At 43.2% G+C, this 27,707-nt stretch overlaps 1 protein-coding gene across 7 annotated transcripts in view; it reads left to right on the top strand.

Annotated features, from left to right (window-relative positions):
• Positions 1–27,707, top strand: part of LOC140717343 (plasma membrane calcium-transporting ATPase 1-like) — a 328,298-nt gene that overhangs the window by 65,604 nt on the left and 234,987 nt on the right. The window contains exon 1 of one of the 7 annotated variants that reach the window (XM_073030839.1): positions 18,348–18,364. The exons of the other annotated variants lie outside the window; for them this stretch is intronic. The gene's annotated coding sequence lies outside the window, so the exon portion shown is untranslated. Of the gene's footprint in view, positions 1–18,347; positions 18,365–27,707 lie in introns of those variants that run through there. 7 annotated transcript variants of the gene reach the window in all.

The raw sequence follows: 27,707 nt of genomic DNA, 5'->3' as shown, positions 1-27,707 counted from the left end.
GTATTGTGTTGATATTGGTGAGGCCAGAATTAGAGAATTCTGAGCAGATCTGAGGTGTTGGAGGAAACCCATGCAAGGTATTGATAGTAAGGTCCAGCCTTCCACAAAAGCAGTGGCAAACCTTTCAGATTCATTTGGTTATCAGATGTACATTAAAACGTACGGTGAAATGCATCATTTGTGTTAATAACCAAGAGGCTGCACGCATATGTAAGTGTTGCCACACATTCTGCTGGCAACATGGCATGCCCACCACATTGGTGGAACATGCTAAAGAACAACAATAACAGTTAATCAATCACCTTTCCTCCTTCCCATCTACATACACGCACACAGATAGGTCTCTGTTCCCCAGAACAGGCAGTCTGTCTCTGGTCCTACTGAGGACTACCCAGGCATTGGGCCTTCAACTTCTCCAGTGGACTCGTAAACCCAGAGCTTCAAACATTGGGCCTCAACTTCCAACTGACCTTTGGGCTCTGTTTTTTTTTGGTATAGACCCCAGGACCCGCTGATGATCATGAGTGATAGCCCTGGGTGAGGGCCTGAATGCCAGGCCTTGAACTCTGGGCTTGTTAACAGTGGAGTCCTGAACACTACACCTCAAGTACTGGAACACTAGCTTTGGAACTCAACTTAGGTGCACCTAGTCACTGGGCTCACTACTGAGGTTCGGGTGACTTCGGGTTGAGTGCAGTTATTTTTTTTTGTCGGGATATGGTCATTCCTGAAGGTCAGGAGTGAGACGAGACCGCATGGACCAGGTTACTGTGGGATGGAATGAAGGATGTCTGGCTCAAGAACTAAAACAAAGGTAGTTGAGGTTCAGTGCCCAGGTCATGTCGTCATTTCCTTTCCTTCCCCCTCAGGTGCTGCTCGACCCACTGAGTTCCTCTATCAGTGGAGTCCTGATGAAGGGTCTCAGCCCAAAATGTCGTCTGTTTACTGTATTCCGTAGGTGCTGCCTGGCCTGCTGAGTTCCTCCAGCATTTTGTGTGTGCTGTTTGGATTTCCAGTGTCCGGAGATTTTCTCTTGCTTCTGATTGTCCTCCTCCCGAGTTCAGGGTGAGCAACACCTTGCATTTGGTCTGGGTAGCCTCCAGCCTGATGGCGTAAATACCCATTTCTCCTGGTGAACAAAAATTCCCTCCCCATTCCTCTATTCCCCACTCTGACCTCTTACTACTTCTCACCTACCTGTCCCCTCCTCTTTCCCTTTCTATTGTCCACTCCTCCCCTATCAGATTCTTCTTCAACCCTTGACCTTTCCCACCCACCAGCCTTCACCTATCACCTTCCAGCTAACCACCTTGCCCTCCCCCTCAACTTTAAAGAGGCATCTCACCTCTTCCCCCTCAGTCCGGATGAAGGGTCTCAGCTGGACACATGGGCTGTTAATTCATTTCCATAGACGCTGCCTGACCTGCTGAATCCCTCCAGCATTTTGTGCGTGTGTCTTGTTTTGGATCTCCAGCACCTGCAGATTTTTCTTGTGTCTGCGTTCTCTTGTCTTCATTCGGTGAAGTTTCTTTGGTATGAACTATTTTTTTAAAAAGCCAGGCTCATTTCCCTCACATACTGTCACACTTCTTAATTATGTGATTGCAGTGATTTCCCAGTGGCAAGTGTGGGACCAATTTTGCAGTCTCAGGACTTTTAAATAAAGATTGCTGCCTTCTCAAGAGCTCGTCACATTGTCTGACTGAGATGTTCCCAATCTTGTGCCTGCTATCTCTGCTTATTGTCGTTCAGAGCTCAGTGCCTCAATTGTGCTAACAATGCGAGCAATTGTTTTACATGTTGAGCGGCTTTCAACACTTCTGCTCTTGGAGATAATGGTGTTCAGCATGTGAGAGCTCTCATTTGAGTGTGATAGCAGAAGTGAGATTAAGTAAGTGTGGACTGCGAAACGAACTGTCAGGAATAAATCAAATTATAGACCAAAGGGAAAGCAGCTCCTGTGTGTGTGTGTGTGTGTGTAATTGGTTGGCAGGGGCTCAGTGGGCTGGAAGGGCCTTTTACCCTGCTACATCTCTAACGAATTAACTACTCCTTGTGCAGGTAAGTGAAAGATGTGGGGAAAATAAATGAGTTGATATAGGATTAGTCTCGGGGGTGGTTTTTGGGCCGAAGGGCCTTTTTTCCTGTTGTGTCTCTGTGATTCCAACCAATATATCCCTCATCCTTGGAAGCTGATTAAGATGTTTGTCAAGCATATGTTCCCTCGTTTGCACCAAAGTACAGATGTACAAAATAGACAGTGATAAAGTGAACAGCAATCAGATTGTCGGGGGAGAACATACGAATTCTTTACAAGCAGTGGTGTGAATTGAACTGCAATTGGCGATCACTGGTACTGTAAAGGATTCCACTAATTATGCTACCGTGCTGCTTGTAGCAGGCAGAACATGTGAGAAAGGTTGGCTTGTGTCTGTCACTGGAGTTGGGGGCTTCAGTAAGAGCTTACTCACCATTGTGGTCTGCAGAGGGACCTCACTGAACTGGAGAATTTCAGGAAAAATATTGGCGTGCATTTCAAGAGATGAAGGCATCTTGAAGCTTTTGGAGGAAAAGGGCTTTCGCAATGATAGATGTTGCTATTTTTGGAAGGCTAGTAGATCTGGACAGTGCTTGTGGGATAAAAACATGAGAACGAATGTTGCATTTGACATTAAGATGAGGAGCAGAACCTGAAGATCTGTACACTCAGTGTCACTCTATTAGGCACACCTGCTCATTAGTACAAATAACTAATCAGCCACTCACGTGGCAGCAACTCAATGCATAAAAGCATGCAGACATGGTCAAGAGGTTCAGTTGTTGTTCAGACCAAACATCAGAATGGGGAAGAAATGTGATTAAGTGACTTTGACTGGAATGATTGTTGGTGCCAGATGGGGTGGTTTGTGGATCTTAGAAACTGCTGATCTCTTGGGATTTTCATGCACAGCAGTCTCTAGAGTTTAGAGAGAGTGGTGCGAAAAACAAAAAAAAAATCCACTGACTCTTCTTGTTGATGAGAGAAGTTGGAGGAGAATGGCCAGGCTGCTTCAAGCTGAGAGGAAGGTGACAGTAACTCAGATAACAGTGGTGTGCAGAAGAGCATCTCTGAATGCACAATACATTGAACCTTGATGTGGATGGGTTACAGCAGCAGAAGACCACAGACTTGCACTCAGTGGCCACTTTAGTAGACCCAAGTGGTTCCCAATGAAGAGTAGTTTGGTCATTTTGGTAGGGAGAGTGGAAGAATCTGGAGGTGTGTTTCATGGGCAACATAATTCTGGCCAAGGCCTTGTTTCTATCATTGGGACACTAAAAGTAATCCAAGGATATGAGAATTTGATTGGACTAGTGATGTGCATGGGTCTGAAAACGGAGAAGCAGGTCTCCTGGGGAGGAATGACCTTCTCCTGCTTCTATTTCTGTCTTTCGGCAGATTCATAATATGCTTCTTGTAAGTGGGCTAGATCATCTGAGCGCAATTTCCCAATTTGCATCCAGTATAAACTTCTTGGGTTTATAGCATTCTTCCAGAAATATCACCAAACACCCATTACCAAGGCAGGTACTCAACAACTCCGAGACAGCTTCTTCCCCTCTGCTATCCGATCTCTGAATGGATGTTGAACTCATGAACACTACCTCAATTTTTATTTCTATTTTTTACACTACTGATTTAACTATTATTTATATATAATATATACTTACTGTAATTCATTTATTCTTTTATGTATTGCATTTCTTTGCTGCCACCAAGACGACATACTTCACGACATATGCTGGTGATATTAAACGTGATTCTGACACCGCTCAAGTTGTAATGTCTTGCTTAAAGCAAAAATCCGTAATCCTATGGGATTGCAACTTGGTGTAGAATTTCAGTATTTTCTTTGGAGAACAGGATAGCTTGTGGATCAAGCTGACTCTTTCTCCTCCTTCCCCGATCTTCTCTACCCCCCCCCCAATTCCAGCATCTTCCCCCTTCCTTAACAATCCTGATGAAAGTTCTCAGCCCGAAATGTCAACTGTTTATTCATTTCCATGGATGCTGTCTGACCTGCATTGTGTATCTGCGTGCGTTGTATCTGCAGAATCTCTTGTTTATATATTTTTATTTGGAGATACAGTGTGGAACAGCCCCTTCCAGCCCACTGAGCTGTACCACCCAACGACCTACTGATTTTATCTTAGCCTAATCACAGGACAGTTCATAGTGACCAATTAACCTACTAACCAAGTACATCTTTGGACTGTGGTAGGAATCAAGGGGAGAACGCACAAACTCCTCACAGACAGTGCAGAATTGACCTTTGAACTGTAATATTGTCACACTAACCTTGACACCCTGACCTTGTCCTAATGCTACGGTGTTTTCTGCCTGATCGTGCTGTAGTACGTAATTGCACCAAGCTGGCCTTTGTGGGTTAACTTCCAGTTGAACCCTGCCTATAGATCATTGTAATCCAAGCCTTAGAAAAATCCAGAGAGGTAATTTAGAAGTTTTAAAGTCAATCCAGTTTTATTAATGTTTCAGGATTCCTGTTGCTTGCTGGAAATGTGCCATCAGCTTGACAGGTTGTAAAGTCTGAAGCTTTGTCCTGTTGTGCAAGAGGTTCTGTTTGCTGTATTGTAGATTCTGGAACAGCTAAGCATTGTAAGATTTAATGATATCATGGGAAAATGTACTGAAGGGTACACAGTGAACGGCAGGGCACTGAGGAATGTGGTAGAACAAAGGGATCTGGCAATGCTGGTACATAATTCATTGAAGGTGGTGTCACAGGTAGATAGTCATAAAGAAAGCTTTTGGCACATGTGCCGTCATAAATCAGTGTACTGAGTACAGAAGATGGGATGTTTTGTTGAAGGTGTATAAGATGTTGGTGAGGCCTAATTTGGAGTATTGTATGCAGTTTTGGACACCTACCTACAGGAAAGATGTAAGCAGGGTTGAAAGAGTCCAGGGAAAATTTACAAGGATGTTGCCAGGCCTGGAGGACTCTGAAAGATTAGGACTAGATAGATAGATAGATACTTTATTCATCCCCATGGGGAAATTCAACATTTTTTCCAATGTCCCATACACTTATTGTAGCAAAACTAATTACATACAATACTTAACTCAGTAAAAATATGATATGCATCTAAAATCACCCTCTGAAAAAGCATTAATAATAGCTTTTAAAAAGTTCTTAAGTAGTTTACTTAAATACATTGAGTCCTAACCCCGGCACTTTAACATATCTTACTCCTGGTGGTTGAATTGTAAAGCCGAATGGCATTGGGGAGTATTGATCTCTTCATCCTGTCTGAGGAGCATTGCATCGATAGTAACCTGTTGCTGAAACTGCTTCTCTGTCTCTGGATGGTGCTATGTAGAGGATGTTCAGGGTTTTCCATAATTGACCATAGCCTACTCAGCGCCCTTCGCTCTGCTACCGATGTTATACTCTCCAGTACTTTGCCCACGACAGAGTCCGCCTTCCTTACCAGCTTATTAAGACGTTGAGGCGTCCCTCTTCTTAATGCTGCCTCCCCAACACGCCACCACAAAGAAGAGGGTGCTCTCCACAACTGACCTATAGAACATCTTCAGCATCTCACTACAAACATTGAATGACGCCAACCTTCTAAGGAAGTACAGTCGACTCTGTGCCTTCCTGCACAAGGCATCTGTGTTGGCAGTCCAGTCTAGCTTCTCGTCTAACTGTACTCACAGATACTTGTAGGTCTTAACCTGCTCCACACATTCTCCATTAATGATCACTGGCTCCATATGAGGCCTAGATCTCCTAAAGTCCACCACCATCTCCTTGGTCTTGGTGATATTGAGACGCAGGTAGTTTGAGTTGCACCATATCACAAAGTCCTGTATCAGTTTCCTATACTCTTCCTCCTGTCCATTCCTGACACACCCCACTATGGCCGTGTCATCAGCGAACTTCTGCACATGGCAGGACTCAGAGTTATATTGGAAGTCTGATGTGTACAGGGTGAACAGGACCGGAGAGAGCACGGTCCCCTGCGGCGCTCCTGTGCTGCTGACCACCGTGTCAGACCTACAGTCTCCCAACCGCACAAACTGAGGTCTATCTGTCAAGTAGTCCACTATCCAATCCACCATGTGAGACTGTATTCTTTAGAATGTGGAAGATTGAGAGGAGATAGAAAAAAGGGATCAGCCCTGATTGAATGGCAGAGCAGACTCAGTGGGCCAGATTGCCTAATTCTGCTCCTGTGTCTGATGGTCTTGTGGAGATTTGATAGAGCTGTACAAAATTGAGGGGTATGGATAGGGTAAAAACGAGCAGGCTCTCTCCACTGAAGTGAAATGGAACTACAACCAGAGGTCATGCATTAAGGGTTAAAGGTGAGGTTTAAGGGGAATATGAGGAGAAACTTCTTCACTCAGAGGGTTGTGAGACTGGAATGAGCTGCCAGCACAAGTTGTGCATGCGAGCTTGATTTCAATGTTTAAAGAAAAGTTTGGACCGACACATGGATGGTAGGGATATGGAGGACTATGGTCCCAGTGCAGGTCGATGGGAGTAGGCAGTTTAAGTGGTTCAGCATAGACTAGATGGGCTGAAGGGCCTGTTTTTGTGCTGTACTTCTCCATGACTCGAAGGAGGGGGCCTTGGAGATGCTTGTCAGCTGGCTGAATCTCTGCTGCAGTGGAACAGGTGGTCCCATTCTCTTGGTTCTTCACCCCAAAGTCCTGCAAGTTTGTGCCTGGTCAGTACTAGTCATGCACCTTTCATCTCAACCCACCTACATTGACCAAGATACTCAGCTGAACTAGTTCCATTTCCCTGTTTTGCCCAAATCCCTCTAAACCAGGGGGTCTATGCCTTGAACCAATACCGTTAAGCAAGGGGTCTGTACACCCTGGATGGGAACCCCTGCTCTACACACTCCCATACGTACTCAACAGCTTCACCTCTCCCCTGCCATCAGATTTCTGAACATACAATGAACAAACTCATACACTTACCTCTCTTTTTCCCTCTCTTTCTGCATTGCTTATTGCAATTTAGAGTATACTTACCTTATTGCTGTCACAGAACAACAAATTTCATGTCATATGCAATATTCCAGATGAGGTCTAAGCTTCACTATAACTTCTTGATGCTTGAACTCAGGGTCTTGACTAATGAGGAAAGCATCCCATACTTTACCACCCTATTGAATTGGGTGGCCACTTTTGGGGGCGATATTCAGCAGCAAGGAGAAACTCAAAGTTCAAATTAAATTTTATTATTAAAGTACAACCCTGAGATTCATTTACTTGTGATCATACTCAATAACTATAGAATAATAACCCATAACAGAATCAATGTAAGATTGCCCAACTAGGGCATTTACCCAGAGTATAGAAGATGACAAACTGCAAGTATAAAAAAGTAGTAAAAATAATATGTAAATAAGCAGTGAAAATTAAGAACATGAGATGAAGAGTACTTGAAAGTGAGTCCATTGATTGTGGGAACTTTTTAATGATGGGGCAAGTGAAGTTATCCCCATTGGTTCATGAGCCTGATGGTTGAGGAGTTGTAACCTGATGGTATGAGTCCTGAGACTCTTGTACCTCCTTCCTTCCTGATGGCAGCAGTGAGAAGAGAGCATATCTTGGGTGGTGGGGGTCTCTGATGATGGATACGGCCTTCCTGAGCCTGTGTTTCATGTAGATGTGTTTAGTCATGGGGAGGGCTTTACCTGTGATGGACTGGACCTTAAAGCAGGTCAGGCAGCATCTATACAAGGGAATAAGCAAACAGCATTTCAGGCTGAAGGCCTTCATCAGGATATCCTGCCAAAACATTGACTGTTTATACCCTTTCATTGATGCTGCCTCATTTGCTGAGTTTCTTCATTGTTTTCAGTGTTACTCAAGGTTTCTAGCATCTGCAGAATCTCTTGTGTTGACAAGCAAGGGTGTGACAGACCAGATGCAGGGAGGTTGCTTTTCTGTTGCTTGAGGAGTCCAAGGCCAGTATAACCAGGCTCAGGGGAAAGTGTAGGCCGCTTAGGTGTGAGGTAAGAAGAAATATCTTGTCTCTGGTGGTCACCCCTTGGAATAAGATGTCACAGTACCATTGCGATTGGCACAAACCTATTACAGCTTGGGGTATTCCAAAGTTTGGAGTTCGATTCCAGCGCTATCTCCCCGTGACCGTGTGGGTTTTCTCTGGGTACGCTGGTTTTCTCCCACAGTCTAAAGATGAACTGGTTTGTAGTATAATTGGTCATTGTAAATTGTCCTGTGATTGGGCTAGAGTTAAATAAGTGGGTTGGTATTGGCGCAGTTTCATTGGTCCTGAAGGGGCTGTTTTGTGCTGTATCTCTAAACAAAAATACAATGAAAATAAAATTCGCTACCTACCACCCAGGCCTTTGGCGGCTCCAGTGGTGCATTCGTTCTAAACAGTGGTCGGTAGATTTCTGTACATGAACAGCAGGTGGGAAGAGAGTTGACAAACTGTGTCAAAGTGGAAGGATAACCACAATTAGCTATGTCACCAAAGATTTGCGCAAATTTCTACAAATATAGAAGTGTACCATAGAGAGTATTCTAACTGGTTGCATCACCATCTGGTACGGAGGGGCCACTGTACAGGATTGGGAAAAGCTGCAGAAAGTTGTAGACTCAGCCAGGTCCTCTGTATTGAGGACACCTTCAGAAGGTGATGCCTCAAAAAGGCAGCATCCATCGTGAAGGACTCCCATCACCCAGGGTGTACCCTCTTCAAAACTTGTCGTCTTTCATTCCTTTTGTGCTGTGTCATATGACGAAGGTGACAATTGTCAGGACCATGATTGTTCTTGACAAATTTTTCTACAGAAGTGGTTTGCCATTGCCTTCTCCTGGGCAGTGTCTTTACAAGACGGGTGACCCCAGCCATTATCAATACTCTTCAGAGATTGTCTGCCTGGAGTCAATGGTCGCATAACCAGGACTTGTGATCTGCACCAGCTGCTCCCGTGACCCTGATCTGGGGTGGGGGGTGGTGCAGGGGTGGCTAAGCAGGTGCTACACCTTGCCCACGGGTGTCCTGCCCACTAGCGGAGAGAAAGGGCATTTTACACCTCCTTTGGTAGAGACTCATTCTCCACCCTGCTACCCAGACTCATAGCTACCACTGCCATTTGGCAGGAGGTATAGGAGCCCGAAGACCCACACACACACACACACACACACACACACACACTCAGCATTTTAGGGACAGCTTCTTCCCCACTGAATGGTCAGTGAACCCATGAACACTTGTCTCACGAGTATTTTGCTCTCTTTTAGCAGTACTTATTTTTAAATATTTTTATTGTGATTTATAATATTTTAAAAGACAACTAATCTCATGGTATTTGTCAGTGAGACTGAACCGGATTCTGGTCTGTGGTGAGGCTGGCTTCGAGTGCCAGATGGTTCTGGAACTGGCTTCGACATGATTAGTTGGGCCAGAGGGCCTGTTTGTGTGACCCTGCATAACTCCTCTGAGCTGTGCATTCTTGAACCTTGTGCTGGTTTTCTGCCTCACATGTTGTAGCACCTATTGCTTCAGGAAGCCTCCTGAAACGATGAGTATATTTAAAATTTACATACGATGTTATATCCACGGTACCCGTACCTAAAGGCTGGTTGCGTAGTGGTTAGCACGATGCTTTACCGTACCAGTGATTAAATTCCCGCCACTGTTTGTAAGGAGTTTGTCTGTGCTCCCCATCGGTTTCCTCCCACGGTCCACAGACGTACCGGTTGGTAGATTAATTGGTCATTGTAAATTGTCCGGTGATTAGGCTGAGGTTAAATTGGGGGTTGCTGAGTGGCATGGCTCAAAGAGCCACAAGAGCTATTCCATGTTGTATCCATAAATAAAAATAAGTAAATAAAATAATAATAGTAAAAACTATAAATTACAATAAGAAATAGATAGAAAAATAGAATTGGATAAGTAATACAAAAAGAGAGAAAAAAATGAGGTAATGATGACCAATCAGCTGATTGATAAGTAGATAAAGGCCAAGCATTTGGATGACACACCGCAATCAACAACGCACTGACAGTGTTTCCTTGCATAGTGACAAAACGCTTGCAAGTAAATTGCTGAGATCATAGAAGAACTCAACCCAGCCAGAAAAAATAATGAGGTAGTGTACATGGATTCATAGTCCATTCAGAGACCTGATGGCAGTCAGGAAGAAGCTGTTTATTCCGATTCTGCCACTGTGATCCTGGAGCATTTGTGTCCGGTAATTCCTCTGATTCTCTGCTCTTCCAAATTCATGTTTCCATAGTTACCCAAGGGTTCCCTTGACTCAGCCTAGTGCAGCTTCCCTGTTTGTTAGCATTCACCTCGGTTCTGTGGCGTTGATTCCTCACAACCTGTTCTGGTCACCTCATTACAGGAAGCATGTGGAGATTTTGGAGAGGGTGCAGAGGAGGTTGACTAGGCTGCTGCCTGGATAGGAGAGCATGTCAAATGAGGATAGGTTGAGCAAGATGGAGCTTTTCTCTTTGGAATGAGGGAGGATATGAGGTGTACAAGATGAGAGGCATTGGTTCCACTAACTGTGGACTCACTTTAAAGGACTCTACAACTCAAATCCTCAATAGTACTTATTTTTCTATCAGTGTATTTTAAAGTTTTTATTTTGCATTTGCACAATTCGTTGTATTTTGCACACTGGTTGTTTGTCTTTGTATGTAGTTTCTTGTATTTACTGTGTATGCCTGCAAGAAAATGAATCTCAAGGTTGTATATGGTGACATACATGTAGTTCAGTAATAAATTTACTTGAACTGTGAACCTACAGACTTGCTTTCAAGGAACTTCAGCTCAAGTCCCCTATTGTTTATTCAATTATTAAAATCATTTTCTTTTAAATTAGTTTTTGTATTTGCACAGTGTGTTGTCTTTTGCACACTGGCCATTTGACCTGTGCAGTCTTTCATTGATTCTATTGTGTCTCTTTCAACTTTGGATCGAGTGGTCAGCCAAAGATTTATTTGCCAGGATAGCAGTGGCTAATTTTAGGGCATAATTTAAAGGTGATTGGAGGAAAGTATGGGGGGGGGGGGGGGGAAATGTCAAAAATAGGTTTTATATAGAGAGTGTGGGTGTGTGGAATGGCCCTGCCAGGGGTGACGGTAGAGGCAGATAAAATTAGGAATGTTTTAGATGGGCACATGGATGATGGAAAAATGGAGGGCTGTGTATATTGCTCTTAGAGTAGGTTAAAATGTTGGCGCAACATTGTGGACTGAATGGCCTGTATTGTGTTCTGCTTAACCTTTGCTCCCATTTGAAGATTGGGGTTAGCAGTAGGCTGTTGCAGGGAAGAAATGTTCCCTCCATTTCAAAAAAATCCATACACTTCTAGATGGCAGGTGGAGATGCATCTCTACCAAAGGAGGTGTAAGGCTCTCCTCCTTTCCACTAGCCTGCAGATCATCCTTGGGCAAGGTGTAGCACCTGCTTAGCCCCCGATCAGGGTCACTTGAAGCCGTGAGAGCAGATGGTCGATGGTCGTATTGGCAGCTGGTACAAATCACAAGCCCTGGTTATGCGACCACTGACACTGAGCAGACGGTCTCTGAAGAGTATTGATAATGGCTGGGGTCACCCATCTTGTAAAGACACTGCCCAGAAGAAGTCAATAGCAAACAAGTTCTGTAGAAAAATTTGTCAAGAACAATCGTGGCCGAGACAATGATCACAAGGCAATAGCAAACCCCTTTTGTAGAAAAAAAAATTGCCAAGAATGATCATGGTGTCATGCATGTGACACGGCACATATCAAATGAAACTTCTAGTCCATTCACAAAAAGTTCCATTAGATGTACCTCAAACTTGTAATTTTCGCGATCAGATTTATTATCACTAACTTTATGACGTGAAATTATTTTGTGGCAGCAGTGCAGTGTGAAGACATAAAGTCACTATAAATGACAATTTCCCACAAGACATTTCATAAGAGCACAAGTAACAGATGCAGAGTTAGAACACAGAACTGGAGTGACCCTTCAGCTCACATTTCTATACCAAACACAATGTCAAATTGAACATCTCACTGGGCTCAATCCCAGTGTTTTAAGACTAAATGGTCCCCTAGTATGATGAGATGAACTTTTGATGGAATGTAGAGTGCCAAAAAAAACTATTCACCCCATGCCTGGAAGCTTTCATGTTTTATTGTTTTACAACATTGAATCACAATGGATTTAATTTGGCTTTTTTTGACACTGATCAACAGAAAAAGACTCTTTCATGTCAAAGTGAAAACAAATTTGTCTAAATATATTACAATTATTAAACACATTAATCGATTGCATAATTACTCACCTCCAAGTCAGTAATTAGTAGATGCACCTTTGGCAGCAATTACAGCCTTGAGTCCGTGTGGATAGGTCTCTATCAACTTTGTACATCTGGACATTGCAAATTTTCTTCATTTTTCTTTACAGAACTGCTTAAGCTCTGTCACAGACTGCATGGGGATTGTGATTGAACAGGCCTTTAAGTCTAGCCACAAATTCTCAACTGGATTGAGGTCTGAACTCTGACTTGGCCACTCCTGGACATTAACTTTGTTGTTTTTTAAGCCATTCCTGTGTAGCTTTGGCTTTATGCTTGGGGTCATTGTCTTGCTGGAAAACATACCTCCTCTCGAGTCGCAGTTCTCTTGCAGACTGCATCAGGTTTTCCTCCAGAATTTCCCCGTGTTTTGCTGCAATCATTTTACCTTCTTCCTTCACAAGCCTTCCAGGGCCTGCTGCAGTGAAGCATCCCTGCAGCAAGATGTAGCCACCACCATGCTTCATGGTAGGGATGGTGTGTTTTTGATGAAGTACAGTGTTTGGTTTACGCCAAACACTTCGTTTAGTCTGATGGCCAAAAATCTCAATTTTGGTTTAATCAGACCATCGAACCTTCTTCCAGCTGACTTCAGAGTCTCCCATATGCCTTCAGGCAAACTCTAATCAAGATTTCATATGGTTTTTTTCCACAGTGGCTTTCTCTTTGCCATCTCAGCTACTGAAGCTTGTAACTCCTCTAGAATTGTCATAGGTCCCTCACTAGTCCCCATCTTGCACAGTCACTCAGTTTTGAGGACGGCCTGCTCTAGGCAGATTTACAGCTGTGTCATATTCTTTCCATTTATTGATTGACTTAACTGTACTCCAAGGGATATTCAGTAGCTTGGAAAGTTTCTTGTATCTATCTCCTGACTTGTGCTTTTCAATAACCTTTTGTCTTCATGGCATAGTTTTTGCCCTGATACTGACTCACCAGCAGTTCAGGACCTTCTCGCCACAGGTGCATTTTTACTGCAATCAATGGAAACATGCTGACTGCACATAGGTGATCTCCATTAAACTAATTATGTGACTTCAAAAACCAATTGGCTGCACCAGTGATGATTTGCTGTGTTATATTAAAGGGGGGGGAGGGTTGAATACTTATACAATCAATTATTTTGTGTTTTATATTTGTAATTAATTTGGCTCACTTTGTAGAAATTTGTTTTCATTTTGACACGGAGACTTTTTCTGTTGATCAATGCCAAAACAAGCCAAATTAAATCCACTATGATTCTGTTGTAAAACAATAAAACATGAAAACTGCCGGGGGGGGGGGGGGCAATTAAATTTTTTTTTATAGGCACTCTATCTTATCAGGCTCTTGAACCGGGGTGGGGGGGGGAATAATGTCACTTGCCCCATCACTGAACTGTTAGCACAACTATGAACTCACTTTCAAGGACTCTTCATTTCATGTTCTTGATTTATCATTTATTTATTATTTATTTTAAATTACTTTGAACTTCTTATGGCCTTGCACATTATTGTCTGCCTTCATTGCATTTGACATATTAGGGACATTAGGGACCCACTCCCTGCATATTGATGTCAGTTTCTTAGACATTACTGCCATATCTACCCCACTGTCTCCTCCGCCATTCTGTACGACTATGGCTGACACATCTCACCATAACTTCCCTGCACTAACCCCGGGTCTTTCAGTCTACAAAAGAATCTGCATCTTGAATTTAGCACCCACAGTCCTTCTGAGAAGAAAATTTCTAAGAATCCCTGCCCTTGCATGAAGAAATCTCTTCTCAACTCTGACCTGAATGACTGATCATGGTGCTAGGTGAACCAGCCAAAGGAAACTGTATTAAGTATTTTTTGAATGAAATGAAGGTTCATAATTTGAACTGTTATGTTTAAGATTGTTAATTCAGGTCTGTTGCTGTAGAGAATGTTTCAGGGGATTAAGGAATGTTGTTCGCCTGCTTAACTACATTCTAACATTGAATAGAAGCTTACAAAAGTTAAGGCCTTGAGGGTTTTCTGTCTGTGTAGATCAGAGATAAATTGGTTGTTTCTGGTAACTGCTTGTGATATTGTTGGAGGTTAAGTTTTGACAGATGCAATTGGATGTTTGAATTCAGTTGTGCAGTTTTGCTAATTACACGAAATTTATTATCAAAGTAGATAGATCAAAGTAAACTTATTATCAAAGAGAGGGCACAGTTTTATGGTACCTGGAAGTAGGTACAGAGGAGATGTCGGGTAAGTTTTTTGTACAGAGAGTGGTGAGTGCATGGAATGGGCTGCTGGCGATGGTGGTGGAGGTGGATACAATAGGGTCTTTTAAGAGACTCCTGGATAGGTACATGGAGCTTAGAAAAATAGAGGGCTACGGGTAATCCGAGGTAATTTCTAGGGTAAGTACATGTTTGGCACAGCATTGTGGGCCAAAGGGCCTGTGTTGTGCTATAGGTTTTCTATGTTTCTATATATATTACCATATATAACCCTCAGAATAGTTTTCTTGTGGGCATACTCAATAAGTCCAATAACCAATGTAAAATCAATGAAAGACTGCACCAAACAGGACAGATGACTTGTGTCACGAAATCTTGAGACTCACTACTTTTAAACACTCTCCCTTATAGAAAAACTGCATAAACCCAGGAAATACTCAGCAGGTCAGGCAGCATCTGTGGAGATTTTAAAAAAAAACAGTTTATGTTTTATGTCAAGGACCTCTCTTCAGAACTTAATTTTTTTTCCGTTTGTTGCGGTTTGCCAACTTGGTTTCACTCTCTAGAGTGTTGCCTAACTTGCACTCTCAGTTGTTTAAAGTGCTTCGCCATTTCCCTTGATCTGCAGAGCTGGTCAGGTTAACCAGCCAGTCTGTGGTGTGAAAGGCAGAGGCATGCATTGAGGAAATTACTGTAATATGATCCATTGAGATTTTTTCAAAACTGAATATCAGTGTGTATGACTATGTCTGTGTTTGTTATGCTTCTCTCTGTTTGTCTCTCCCCCCACTCTCTGTCACTGTGTATTTTTATCTGTCTCCCTCTCACTGTTTTTGCCTGTGTGCCTCTCTTTCTGTGTCTTTGTCTCTCTCTGTCTCTCTGTCTCTCTCTCTCTCTCTCTGTCTTGTTGTGGCCTAATTGGCTGTGTTCTTGTCTCAGCCTACGGGTCAGGGAGCCCCAGTTCCTGAATTGTCCTCTGGTTGTTACTGCTTTTAGACAAGATGTGGAGACCCTGACTTCATGCTCAGATGCCCTTGTGTCATTGTTGTGGAGCAGAAACAGAGAGATCTCCCCAGTTTCCCTGACAGAAGATGAGTTTTATTTGTCACAAGTACGTCAAAGCATAAAACGTACAGTGAAATGCGTTGTATGCACCAACTGCCAGCACAGTCAGAGCATGTGTTGGGGGCCGCCTGCAAGCTTCAGTTCTTCTGGCCCCAATGTAGCAGGCCCACAACTTACTAAGCTTGACCCGTATGTCTTTGGATGTGCGGGGAATTCAGAACACCCGGGGTAAACTCACACGGTCACGGGAGAACATACAGAGAGTTATTATCATTGCATTGAAATTTGTTGTTTTACAGCAGCAGTACACAAAAAAAACTATAAGTTACAATAGAAATGTAAAAAAAAGTATAAAAAGAGCAAGATTGTGAGGTACTTTCCATGGGTTTGTGCACCGTTCAGAAATCTGATGGCAGAGTGGAAGAGGCTTTTCCTAAAATGGTGAGGGTTTGTCTTCAGGATCCGGTACCCTCCTCTGCGATGGTATTAATGAGAAGAAGGCACACCCTGGCTGGTGAGGGTCCTTCTTGAGGCATGACCTTTCGACGATGTCATCGATGGATAGAAACTCCTATAGACAGTGGCAGAACCCGGATTGCTGCCTGCCTTAACCTCTGTGGCACCGTGCCGCTCCCCTGCATCTTTTGAATAATCTGCACCATGTACCATTGGGAGTTGACTGCTGGCTGCCTTTCCTACATTATTGTGGTGACTGCCTCCTGGTGAAGGGTCCCAGCCCAAAACATCGACTGTTTATTCCTCTCCGGACCTGCTGAATTCCTTCAGCGTTTTGTGTGTGTGTATTGCTCTGGAGTTCCAGCATCTGCAGAATCTCTTCTGATTAGAGTTTTCTGTTGGCTGTAAAGCTCTTTAGGGTGTTCTGTGAAGGGGATGTGACAGTTGCTATGGAAATGCAGGTCTGCCTTAATTACTGGCTGCTCACTAACAGAGGGGAGGGCAGGAACCATCCTCTCACAGCTGCTTCCTCGCAAACTGTGGCGGGGATTCTTCCGAAATGTTGCCAGAATTCTTAATATTGCTGACAATTTGGAAATCTCTCCCATCTGACTTGATTTACGTCGGAAGGAATGGCATAACGATGATCAATAAACTGTTGCATCCTGAAAGGCAGTTTATGCATTGCGTCGAATTGAAACTTCCTATGAGTAGTTTGTAGTAACCATGGTGATATGTGAGCAATGCACTGGGTATTTTATCGAATGAATTTGTTTGCATGAGCTCTTGGAAAATGTAGAGCTAACATCGCTTCTGCCTCAAAACTTAGCATCTGTTTGAATCTGAAATATATTTAATTGTTATGTCCCTTGTTACTGCTGCCGTTGGACAGGAGGTACAGAAGCTTTAGGTCCCACATCACCAGGTGCAGGAACAATTATTACCCTTCAACCGTCAGGGTCCTGAACCAGCGTGAATAACTTCACTCAACACTGAACCGATTCCACAACCTATAGACTCACTTTCAAGGACTCTACAACTCATGTTCTCAGTATTAGTTACCTACTTATTATAAGACCGTAAGTTATAGGAGCAGAATTAGGCCATTTGGCCCATTGAGTCTGCTCTGCCATTTCATCACGTCTGATCCATTTTCCCACTCGGCCCGCTTCTCTCCGTATCCCTTTAAGCCCTGACAAATCAAGAATCTATTATTGTTTTTTTATATATTTCCAGTATTTTTTTGCACACTGGTTGTTTCTCAATCTTTGTGTAGATTTTCATTGATTACTACTACTGTGAATGTCTGCGTCTCAGGGTCATACGTGGTGACATCTATTTATTTATTGATGCATTGTGGATCAGACCCTTCTGGCCCTTTGAGCCATGCCACCCCAAACCCGATTAACCCTAACCTAACCACCGGAGAGTTTACAATGACCCATTAACCTACCCAGTGCGACTTTGGACTGTGGGAGGAAACCAGGGGACCTGGAGAAAACTCAGGCATTCCACAGGGAGGTGCAGAGTGCCGCCGGAATTGAACTCCAACCTCCGGAATGCACCGAGCTGTAATAGCGTCACGCTAATCGCTACGCCATGGTGGCGCACACATACGGACTTAGTAACTTTGAGCTTTAAAAGGAATGAGTGCTCGCACACTTGCACATCTGCTTCAGATACGTAGCATAAATCCATCCTGCTTGCCTTTCACCAGTCTGACTGATCTTCCAGTGGAAAATATGTTCCCCAACGGGCCCCTGTGTCCAAACCTCAGCCTTCCATGTACAGATACACAAGATTCAGTGCCGAGGAAAGGCGCACCAGTTGTTCGTTTGAAGAATGAAAATACTACAGCTTGAAAACAACTCTTTGGAGGAAAGAAAAGTTCCTTCACACTGCGGCAGTTCTTGCAGGAAATCCACCCACACCCAACCACACTGGTACCTCCCAGAATGAGAGAGTTATTCATTAAAGGCCTGCTTCAGAGACGTCTGCCACTACTTCTGCTAGGCGTTTTTTTTCCCCCCTGAACATGTTTAACATTCCATGATGTATCATTCTCAACCCAGTCATCAGCTCTCTGAGCGGATTTTAGTACAACATTTATTGCTGTTGGGCTGAAGTAACCTTAGACTCTTCAGTTGAAGAAAATTGGCCGTGCTTTGTTTTTTAAGCTCAAGTCTCACTTCTGCTTGCGTTGGGATAGTTACATCATAAACTCGGAGCATCACAAGATAGCAGTCACCTAATCTCAACGGTTAAACTCCTGCCTCGGTTGTTATCCAGTGTAAGTTTTTGCATTTTAAGGTCTCTTTTAAGTAGTAGTTTTTTGATATATATTTGAATGATTAAGGTTACCATATCTGCTAACTTAAGGATACAGGGTGGTCTTTGATCTGTCCCATGCAGCAGAACAAGACCAAAGTTTCTGCATTTAATTCAGTTGACAGTCGGTTACATCTCCTTTTAAGTTTCGTGATCAAAAGCTAGTAGGCAGCCTTTTCTGTAAAATGTGTATGTGGTGCTGTTCCTATCACAAGACCGTAAGATACAGGAGTAGAATTAGGCCACTCAGCCCATCTAGTCTGCTCTGCCATTCCGTCACGGCTGATCCTGGATCCCACTCAACCCCAGACACCTGCCTTCTCGCCATAACCTTTGATGCCCTGACCAATCAGGAAACGATCAATTTTCGCTTTAAATATACTCACAGATTTGGCCTCCACCGCACTGTGTGGCAGAGCATTCCACAGATTCACTACTCTCTGGCTAAAAAAAAAATTCCTCCTAACTTCTGTTCTAAAGGGTTGCCCCTCAATTTTGAGCCTGTGCCCTCTAGTTCTGGTATCCCCACCAGAGGAAACATCCTCTCTACATCCACTTTATCTGATCCTTTCAACATTCGGTAGGTTTCAATGAGATCCCCCCACATTGTTCTAAATTCCAGTGAGTACAGACCCAAAGCTGTCTAATGCTCCTCGAATGTTAACCCCTTTGTTCCCAGAAATCATCCTTGTGAACCTCCTCTGGACTCTCTAATGACAACACATCCTTTCTGAGATACAGGGCCCAAAACTGCTCTCAATACTGCAAGTGCGGCCTGACTAGTGTCTTGTAAAGGCTCAGCATTTATCTCCTTGTTTTTATATTATGTTCCCTTTGAAATGAATGCCAACTTTGCATTTGCCTTCTTTACCACAAACTGACTTGTGAATTAACCTTCTGTGAGTCATGTGTGAGGAATCTTAAGCTCCTTTGCACCTCTGATGTCTTGAATTTTCTCCCCATTTAGATAATCTGCACTATTGTTCTTTTTACCAAAATGCATTATCTTACATTTCCCAACACTATTACGTCTGACACTTTTTTTTGCCCGTTCTTCCACTTTGTGTTAAGTCCCTCTGCAATTACATTGCCTCCTCAGCACCACCTATCTTTGTATCATCTGTAAACTTTGTCACAAAGCTATCAATTCCATTATCTAAATCACTGACAATGTGAAAAGGAGTGGTCCCAATACCAGCCCCTGAGGAACACCACTGATCAATGTCAGCCAAACAGAAACCCCCCCCCCTTTATTCCTACACGCTGCTTTCTGCCTGCTAACCATTCTTCTACCCATGCCAGTATCTCTCCTGTAATGCTATGGGATTTTATCTTGTTAAGCAACCTCGTGTGGCACCTTAACAAATGCCTTCTGAAGATCCAAGTAAGTGACGACCACTGCCTCTCCTTTCTCCACCCTGCTTGTTACTTCCTCGAAGAACTCTAACAGATTTGTCAGGCAAGATTCCCCTTTACAGAAACCATATTGACTTTGACTTATTTTATCATTAGTCTCCCAAGTAGCCCGAAACATCATTGTTAATAATGGACTCAAACACTTCCCCAACCACTGAGATTATATCACTGGCCTTAATTTTCTTTCTTTTGCCTTCCTCCCTTAAGGAGTGGAGTGACATTTGCAATTTTCCAGTCCTCCGGAACCATGCCAGAATCAAGTGATTCTTGAAAGATCACAACCAATGCATCTGCTATCTCTTCAGCAACCTCTTTCCGAACTCTGTGATGTAGTCCATCTGGTCCAGGTGACTTATCCACCTTAAGACCTTTCAGTTTGCCTAGCACTTTTTCTTTTGTAATAGCAATGGCTCTCACTCCTGCTCCCTGACACTCACAGACCTCTGGCACACTGCTAGTGTTTTCCACAGGGAAGACAGATGCAAAGTACTCATTTAGTTCATCTGCCATTGCTACATCACCAGCTTCATTTTCCAGTGGTCTCACTTTCCTTTTACTCTTTATATATAACTGAAAAAACTTTTACTATCCTACTTTATATTATTGGCCAGTTTGAACTCATATTTCATCTTTTCCCTTATGGCTATTTTAGTTGCCTTTTGTTGGATTTTAAAAACTTTTTTAAAAAAAACACTCACTTTTTTCTACATTATATGCCCTTTCTTTGGCCTTTTTGTGGTCCTTAACTTCCTTTGTCAGCCACAGTTGTCTATCGCTGCCATTTGAGAACAACAGCTTCTGTGGGACATATCTCTAATGCACCTCGTGAGCTATTCCCAGAAACTTCAGCCATCTCTGCTCTGTCATCATCCCTGCCAGTATCCTCCTCCAATCCACCCAGGCAAGCTCCTCTCTCATGCCTCTGCAATTCCTTCTATTCCATTACGATACTGATACACTGACTTGTGCTTCTTCCTCTCAAATTGGAGTATAGGTTCAATCATATTATGATCACTGTCTCCTCAGGGTTCCTTTACCATAAACTCCCTAACAAAATCTGAATTATTACACAACACCCAATGTAAGATGGCCTTTCCCCGGTAGGTTCAATCACAAGCTGCTCTAAAAAGCCATCTCGTAGGCATTCAACGAATTCCCTCTCTTGCGATACGACTCCAACCTGATTTTCCAAATCTTCTTGCATGTTGAAGCCCCCCACTACAATTGTGACCTTACCCTTATTACTTGCCCTTTCCAGCTCCCTTTGCAATCTCAGCCCCACATCTTGACTCCTGTTTGAAGGCCTGTATATGATTCCTATAATGGATTTTTTACCCTTGCAGTTTCTTAACTCCACTCACAAAGATACGACCTTCTCTGACCCTATGTCACCTCTTTCTGAAGACGTAATTCCATCTCCACACCAGAGCCAGAGCAGAGCAAAGCCACACCACTGTCTGTGCCTTCTTGCCTGTCCTTTTGATGTAAAGCATATCCTTTGATATCCCAACTATGACCTTCTTTCAGCCATGACTCAGTGTTGCCCGGATCATCATACTGACCAGTCTCTAATTGCACCACCAGTTCACCCACCTTATTCTGAATGTGTGTTTAAACACAGCACCTTCAGTCCTGCATTCTTCGCCCTTTTGACTCTTTGGTTACTAAATCTAATCCCATAATGTTCTAATCCAGATTTTGTTGACAGTGACTGATATAGTGGCTATTTTTAGGACCAATTACTCTTGCTGTAGCCTCTTAAACTGTGCTGTTCGATGTTGAGTTTTGTGGAGGTGTACATCCCTGTTCGGGATCAAGGTAGAAGATTAAGGGAAGGATGATTCGTCTATGTATATGTATATAAACTAATCTTACAGAGTCATAGAAAAGTACAGCACAGAAACAACTCATTCGGCCCATCTAATCCGTGTCAAACCATTTATACTGCCTCGTCCCATTGACCACAGCCCTCCAACCACCTCCCATCCATGTCCCTGTCCAAGCTTATCTTAAATGTTGAAATCAAGCTCGCAAGCACCACTTGCTCTGGCAGTTCATTCCACACTCTCTCTTGTGTATTTATTATGTTTTAAAAATTGTATTCTTCATGTTTATTGTGATTTTATGCTGCATTCAAATTTCAAAGTAACTTTATTATCAAAGTACTGTACGTATATGTCACCATTTACAACTCCAAGGTTCATTTTTTGCTGACCTTCTCAGTAGATGCAAAGAAACACAATAAGATCATGAAAAACTATACCCAAAAATAAACAAACAACCGATATGCAATAGAAGACAAACTATTCATACGAAAAAAATCTAGCAATAATTAATAAATAATATTAAGAACTTGAGTGTGTGTGTGTGCTGTGTCTGTGAGGCTGGGTCGGGCGGCGCCGTGCAAGTCCATAGCAGGGGTACTCCCTTCTGCTGCCGGCGTGGGATGACGAGTCTATCGGGACCCTGAGGACTTGTGGAAACTGTGTGGTGGTTTCTTTCGAAATTATAGTCTTTTAACATCTTTGGACTATTTTTACCGTGCCCGTGGTGTGTTTTTTTTTATCAAATTATGTTATTGTTTGCACTGTTGTAACTATGTTGTTTTGTGCAGGTCTTGTAGCTTTAGTTTTTGGTCTTGTTTTTTCTGGTGGATTTGGATCTCCTTTCCAGGGAACGCGCTAAGATGGTAGCGCGATATTAATACGCAGCAGCCTCTCCGGACTCAGGATTGGGGATTGCCAAACGTTATGTGGATTTTCTGGTGTAGTCTATTTTGTCGTGCGCTTTGTTGATATCATTCTGGAGGAACGTTGTCTCATTTTTTAACTGTATTGCATTTGTGGTTTTTAAATGACAGTAAACTGAATCTGAGTTGTTGAGTTCTTGAAACTGAGTCTGTAGTTTGTGGAAGCAGTTCAGAGTTGAGGTGAGTGAAGTTATCCACACCGGTTCAGGAACCTCCTCTACCTCCTTCCCGATGGCAGCATCAAGAAGAGAGCCTGGTCTGGATGGTGGGTCCAGAGTAACAGTCGTTTTGTCCTCCTTTTACACTTGTCTGTTGATGAATGACAATAAACCATTTTGAATTTTGAATAGCTGAAATCAGTAATGTTTTTGGCAAGCTCTTCTGTTTTATTTTCTAAGTGTTATTGGAGATGAGTTTGGGTCTGGTCGTAGTTAGTGGGTGTAACTTTGGCAGTGAGCTACAGCGAGGTTGAACGGTTCCTCCTTCATTATCAGCACACTGCCTCATCACCACTCTGTGTTGTGTGACCTCTCCGTGGCCATGAATTAATGTTTGTCCAGATAATAGCAAGCATTGCCAAATTTGTACAAAAATTGTTGCCGCTGTTTCACTTATGTCCATAGTTAGGAGTTGAATTATGTTTTGTTGATTTATTTCTTTCTTCAAGATCACTGTTTCTGTTTGATCTGACCATGTAGCTTGATACCCTGTGCATGGTACCCAGAGGATAGTTAATTCGTTCCTCATGTGCTGTGTCATATGACATGGGTAGTCATGGTCTTTCCATGACCATGATTGTTCTTGGCAATTTTTTTCTACAGGAGAGATTTGCCATTGACGCCTTCTGGGCAGTGTCTTTACAAGACGGGTGACCCCAGCCATTATCAATACTCTTCAGAGATTGTCTGCCTGGCGTCAGTGGTTGCATAACCAGGACTTGTGATGTGCACCAGCTACTCGTACGACTATCCACCACCTGCTCCCGTAGTTTCACGTGACTCTGATTGGTGGGGGGGGGGGGGGTAGCTAAGCAGGTGCCCAAGGGTGACCTGCAGGCTAGCGGAGGGAAGGAGCACCTTACACCTCCTTTGGTAGAGACGTGTTGCCACTGTGCCTCTTCAGTACATGTGAGAATAACAGACCAATTATCTATGGTTGGCCCCAGTTTTTGGTTCCAGATGCCCGGGGGGTTTGGGGGGGGGGGGGTGGCATTATAAGAATAGCACTTGCAAGAGACTTGGTCTTTATCCTTTGTCTCCCAGTCTCTGGGGACTGCTTTAGTCTGACGTTGTGACCAGCACTGAAGGACCACTGGGAAAGAATGTTGTGGACATAGACCGCACCCCCCCCCCCCCCCCCCAACTTATGTGTTTAGTTAAGTATGCATCTGTAGTATGTTTAATTCTGTAGTTTTATAACTTGGGGAGAGTTAATGGATTGTCTTTAAAGTTAGAGGTTGACTGGATATCCAGTATTGTAGTTTTGTGTAGATTAGATGAACACTTGTTTAGCTAGACGCCCGGTTTAGAAGTTCACTGTTCATTTATCGATATTTAGTCAATGTGCCCATTGGCAAAATGCATCTTCGGATTCACTTCATGGATCCTCAAATCTGCCTCCATGTTACAAGAGTGTGAAATGTCCTTAGTGAGTAGGATTAAGGAGAATCCCATGGCATTTTATACTTGCATTAAAACCATGTGGATAGCCAGAGGGAGGGTGGCACCACTCAGTGACTGAGTTCTTCCTGTCGTCTGGGTGGGTGCTTCTCAACATTTCCAGCATGTGCTGAATCTCTTGTTTTGAAGTGAGGAATTTTTGCATGGAGCCAGAGGAGGTCGGGAAGGTCCTAAATGAAGACTAAGCCTTTGGTATTCACCATGGAGATGGTGTCAACATGAGCAATATTGATAACACTGAGGGGTATGTTGAAATTAGAGGGTGTGTTGATACCGAGGAGAAGAAGGTGGTATTGGATCTTCAGAAAAACATCAAAATTGATAGCCTGTAGCTCTCTGAAAGTGGCTGCCCATGTTGATAGGGTGGTAAAGGGGGCATATGGCACCCTTGCCCGTATTATTTGAGCCACTGAGCACTGGAGGTTGAGGGGAGTATATAAAATTGAGACTTTTTTGGGGGATGTAAATGCAAGCTACCAGGGGGCATATTTCAGGTGAGAGATGGAAAGTTTAAAGGGGATGAGAGGTGAATGGTTTTTTTAAGAGTGATGGTTATCCAGAATGCACTGCCAAAGCAGGTGGTTGAAACAAAATTTCAAAGTAAATTTTATTACCAAAGAGCATGCATGTCACCATATACAGCCCTGAGATTCATTTTCTTGTGGGCATACTCAATAAATCTATAGAATAATAACTAACAGAATCAATGAAAGACCGCCCAACTAGGTGTTCAACCAGAGTGGAGAAGATGACAAACTGTGCAAATCCAAATATAAATAAATAGCAACAGATGTCGAGAACATGATATTGAAAGTGAGTCCGTAGGCTATGGGAACGGTGATGGGGCAAGTGAAATTGAGTGAAGTTATCCCTCTGGTTCAAGAGCCTGATGAGGGGTAATAACTGTTCCTGAACCTGGTGATGTGAGTCCTGAGGCTCTTGTGTCTTCTTCCTGATGGCAACAGCAGGAAGAGAGTATGTCCTGGGTGGTGGGGATCCCCGAAGATGGATGCTGCTTTCCCACGACAGCATTTCACGTAGATGTGCTCAGTGGTGGGGAAGACTTTACTGGTGAAGGACTGGGCCAAATCTGCTACTTTTTGCAGGATTTCCGTTCAAGGGCGTTGATGATATGATAGCAGCAATTGAGGCATTTAGATACATGACCTGACAGGGAATAGACTGAGGGATATGGATCATTTACAGGCAGGTGGGGTTGGTTTAATTTAGCATCATGATCAACGCAAACACTGAGGGCCAAATAACCTGTTCCTATGCTGAGTAATTTAGGATTATTATAGTGTTCTTTGAAAGTTATACCAAAGTTTTCTTTTAGAAATTATATCTTTTGGCCAAAAGGGTTCTAATTTTAAAATGGAGCACTGCTTTTAGGATGAGGTGACATTTTAAAAATAATCTTTGAGTTCTGGACACGTCCAAGAGTGATTGTTTTTAAGAATTGCTTATTTTCTCGAGAATGTGTCATCGTGTTTATTGCCAACAAGAAGTACACTGCTGGAAGAGCCCAGTGGCTCAGCGTTTCGGGATCGGACCCTGCAACCTGCTCGTTCCAAGATGAAGTTTATCTTCGTTTGTAGAGTGTACGCTGAAGCATGCGGTGAAATGAATTGTTTGCGCCAGTGACCAACGCAGTCCAGGGTTGTGCTGGGGGGGGGGGGGCAGCCTGCAAGTGTCACTGTGTGTCCAGCACCAATGTAGCATGTCCACAACTTACTAACCCTAACCCAGGCGTCTTTGGAATGCGGGAGGAATCCGGAGCTTCCAGAGGAAACCCATTTGGTCATGAGGAGAACATGCAGGCATGAGTGGGAATCGAACCTGGGCCACTAGCACTGTAAAAGTGTTATGCTAACTGCTGCACTACCATGCTGCCCTAAAAAGCCTACAGCGCCCAGTATTCCTGGGTGGTCTCCGATCCATGTAATAACCGGATTGGAACCTGCTTGGGTACAAAGATCAGATGGGATTAGGTATTTACAGGCTAGTATGGTAACACCAATGATGCCATATGAGTTCTAAAACGGGTTCTCAACCTGGGACCCACGCATCTCTCGGTTAATGACAGGGATCCTTGGCATAAAAAAGATTGGGAACCCCTGTTCTAGAAGGATTTTTTCCTCTACAGTTCACCATCTGCAGGCTCTTGTGTTGCCATTTGTTGCCTATCCACCACAGACCTTCAGGAGGTTGAAGGTGAAATACCTATGGGTTAGCATAACTGCCTTGAAACACTGCAGTCCTTTTGGCAAAGATGGTCCCACAGAGTGGGGTGTTTCATGAATTGGACCTATGAAGACAAGGGAATTGTGGTACATCTCCAAGATATTCATCTCATGTTCTTGATATTTATTGCTTATTTATTTATTATTGTTATTTTTTCCATTTGTGTTTGCACAGTTTGTTGACATTCACACACTGGTTGTTTGTCCGCCCTGTTGGGTGCCGTTTTTCATTGACTCTATTGCGTTACTTTGTGTATGCCTGCAATAAAATGGATCTCAGGGTTGTATATGGTGATAATAAATTTACAATTAAATTTGCAGCAGAGAAGGTTCAGCGAAATATTGGAAGATTGGGCAGTGAGTTAGGTTTAGAAATGCAATGAGCTGGTATTAGTGGGTGAGGCTGATTGGAGTTCTTCACCGCAGTGTCGTTCTGCAGCTTTAGGAAGGCTTTAGTGATCTTGAAAAGTTGACTTTGCATTTACAGGATCCGTGCCAGCGGTATTATATTAATTTTTGTTCAAGGGTTAACACTTCAGTTTAGTTTGTATCAGTCTTAATCTGCTTCTCAGTGATTTTTCCCAACACTCTGCTGTCACTATTCCACCCAATATGGTTTTGGTCACCCTGTGTAAACGTATGCAAAATTATTTTCCATGGATATCTGACAAGATAAACCAGTGGGGGTAGAGGGTGGGGAGCGATTATACTAAAATAAGATTTTATTTTTCCATTTTGTGTGCATGACTATTTCTGCAACAACTATTTTAAGCCCTTAAAACCTTAAGACTTGGGAGTAGAATTATGCCACTCAGCCCATCAAAGCAGGGAATATCCAAACTCTCGTGTACCAGCACGATTTTATTTCTAGGGTGTGGATGTCGTGAACATGTTGAATTGCTGTGATTTTCATGCCTATTATTTTCTTCAGTGTCGAATGGTAAGGTAAATGGGGACTATATGGTGGAGTGCGAACATTTTTATTTAACCCCAAACTGCGCTGCATGGAAATTGCTTAATTTCTCCTGGAGTCCCACAGCATAGAATCAGGCCCTTTGGCCCATCTAGTCCATGCCTACGGCAGTCCATTTGCCCACCACGAACGCGTTTCTCTGTCAGACAGACATACTTTATTGATCCTGAGGGAAATTGGGTTTTGTTACAGTCGCAGTCAATTCAGTAATGCGCTCTAAGTTGCAACCTACAATGGCTCTTCCA

This window comes from Hemitrygon akajei, chromosome 27 (genome assembly GCF_048418815.1).
Source record: "Hemitrygon akajei chromosome 27, sHemAka1.3, whole genome shotgun sequence".
Classification (NCBI taxonomy): domain Eukaryota; kingdom Metazoa; phylum Chordata; class Chondrichthyes; order Myliobatiformes; family Dasyatidae; genus Hemitrygon; species Hemitrygon akajei.
The sequence above is the reverse complement of the archived record's forward strand: the minus strand, read 5'-3'. Positions and strand labels throughout refer to the sequence as shown.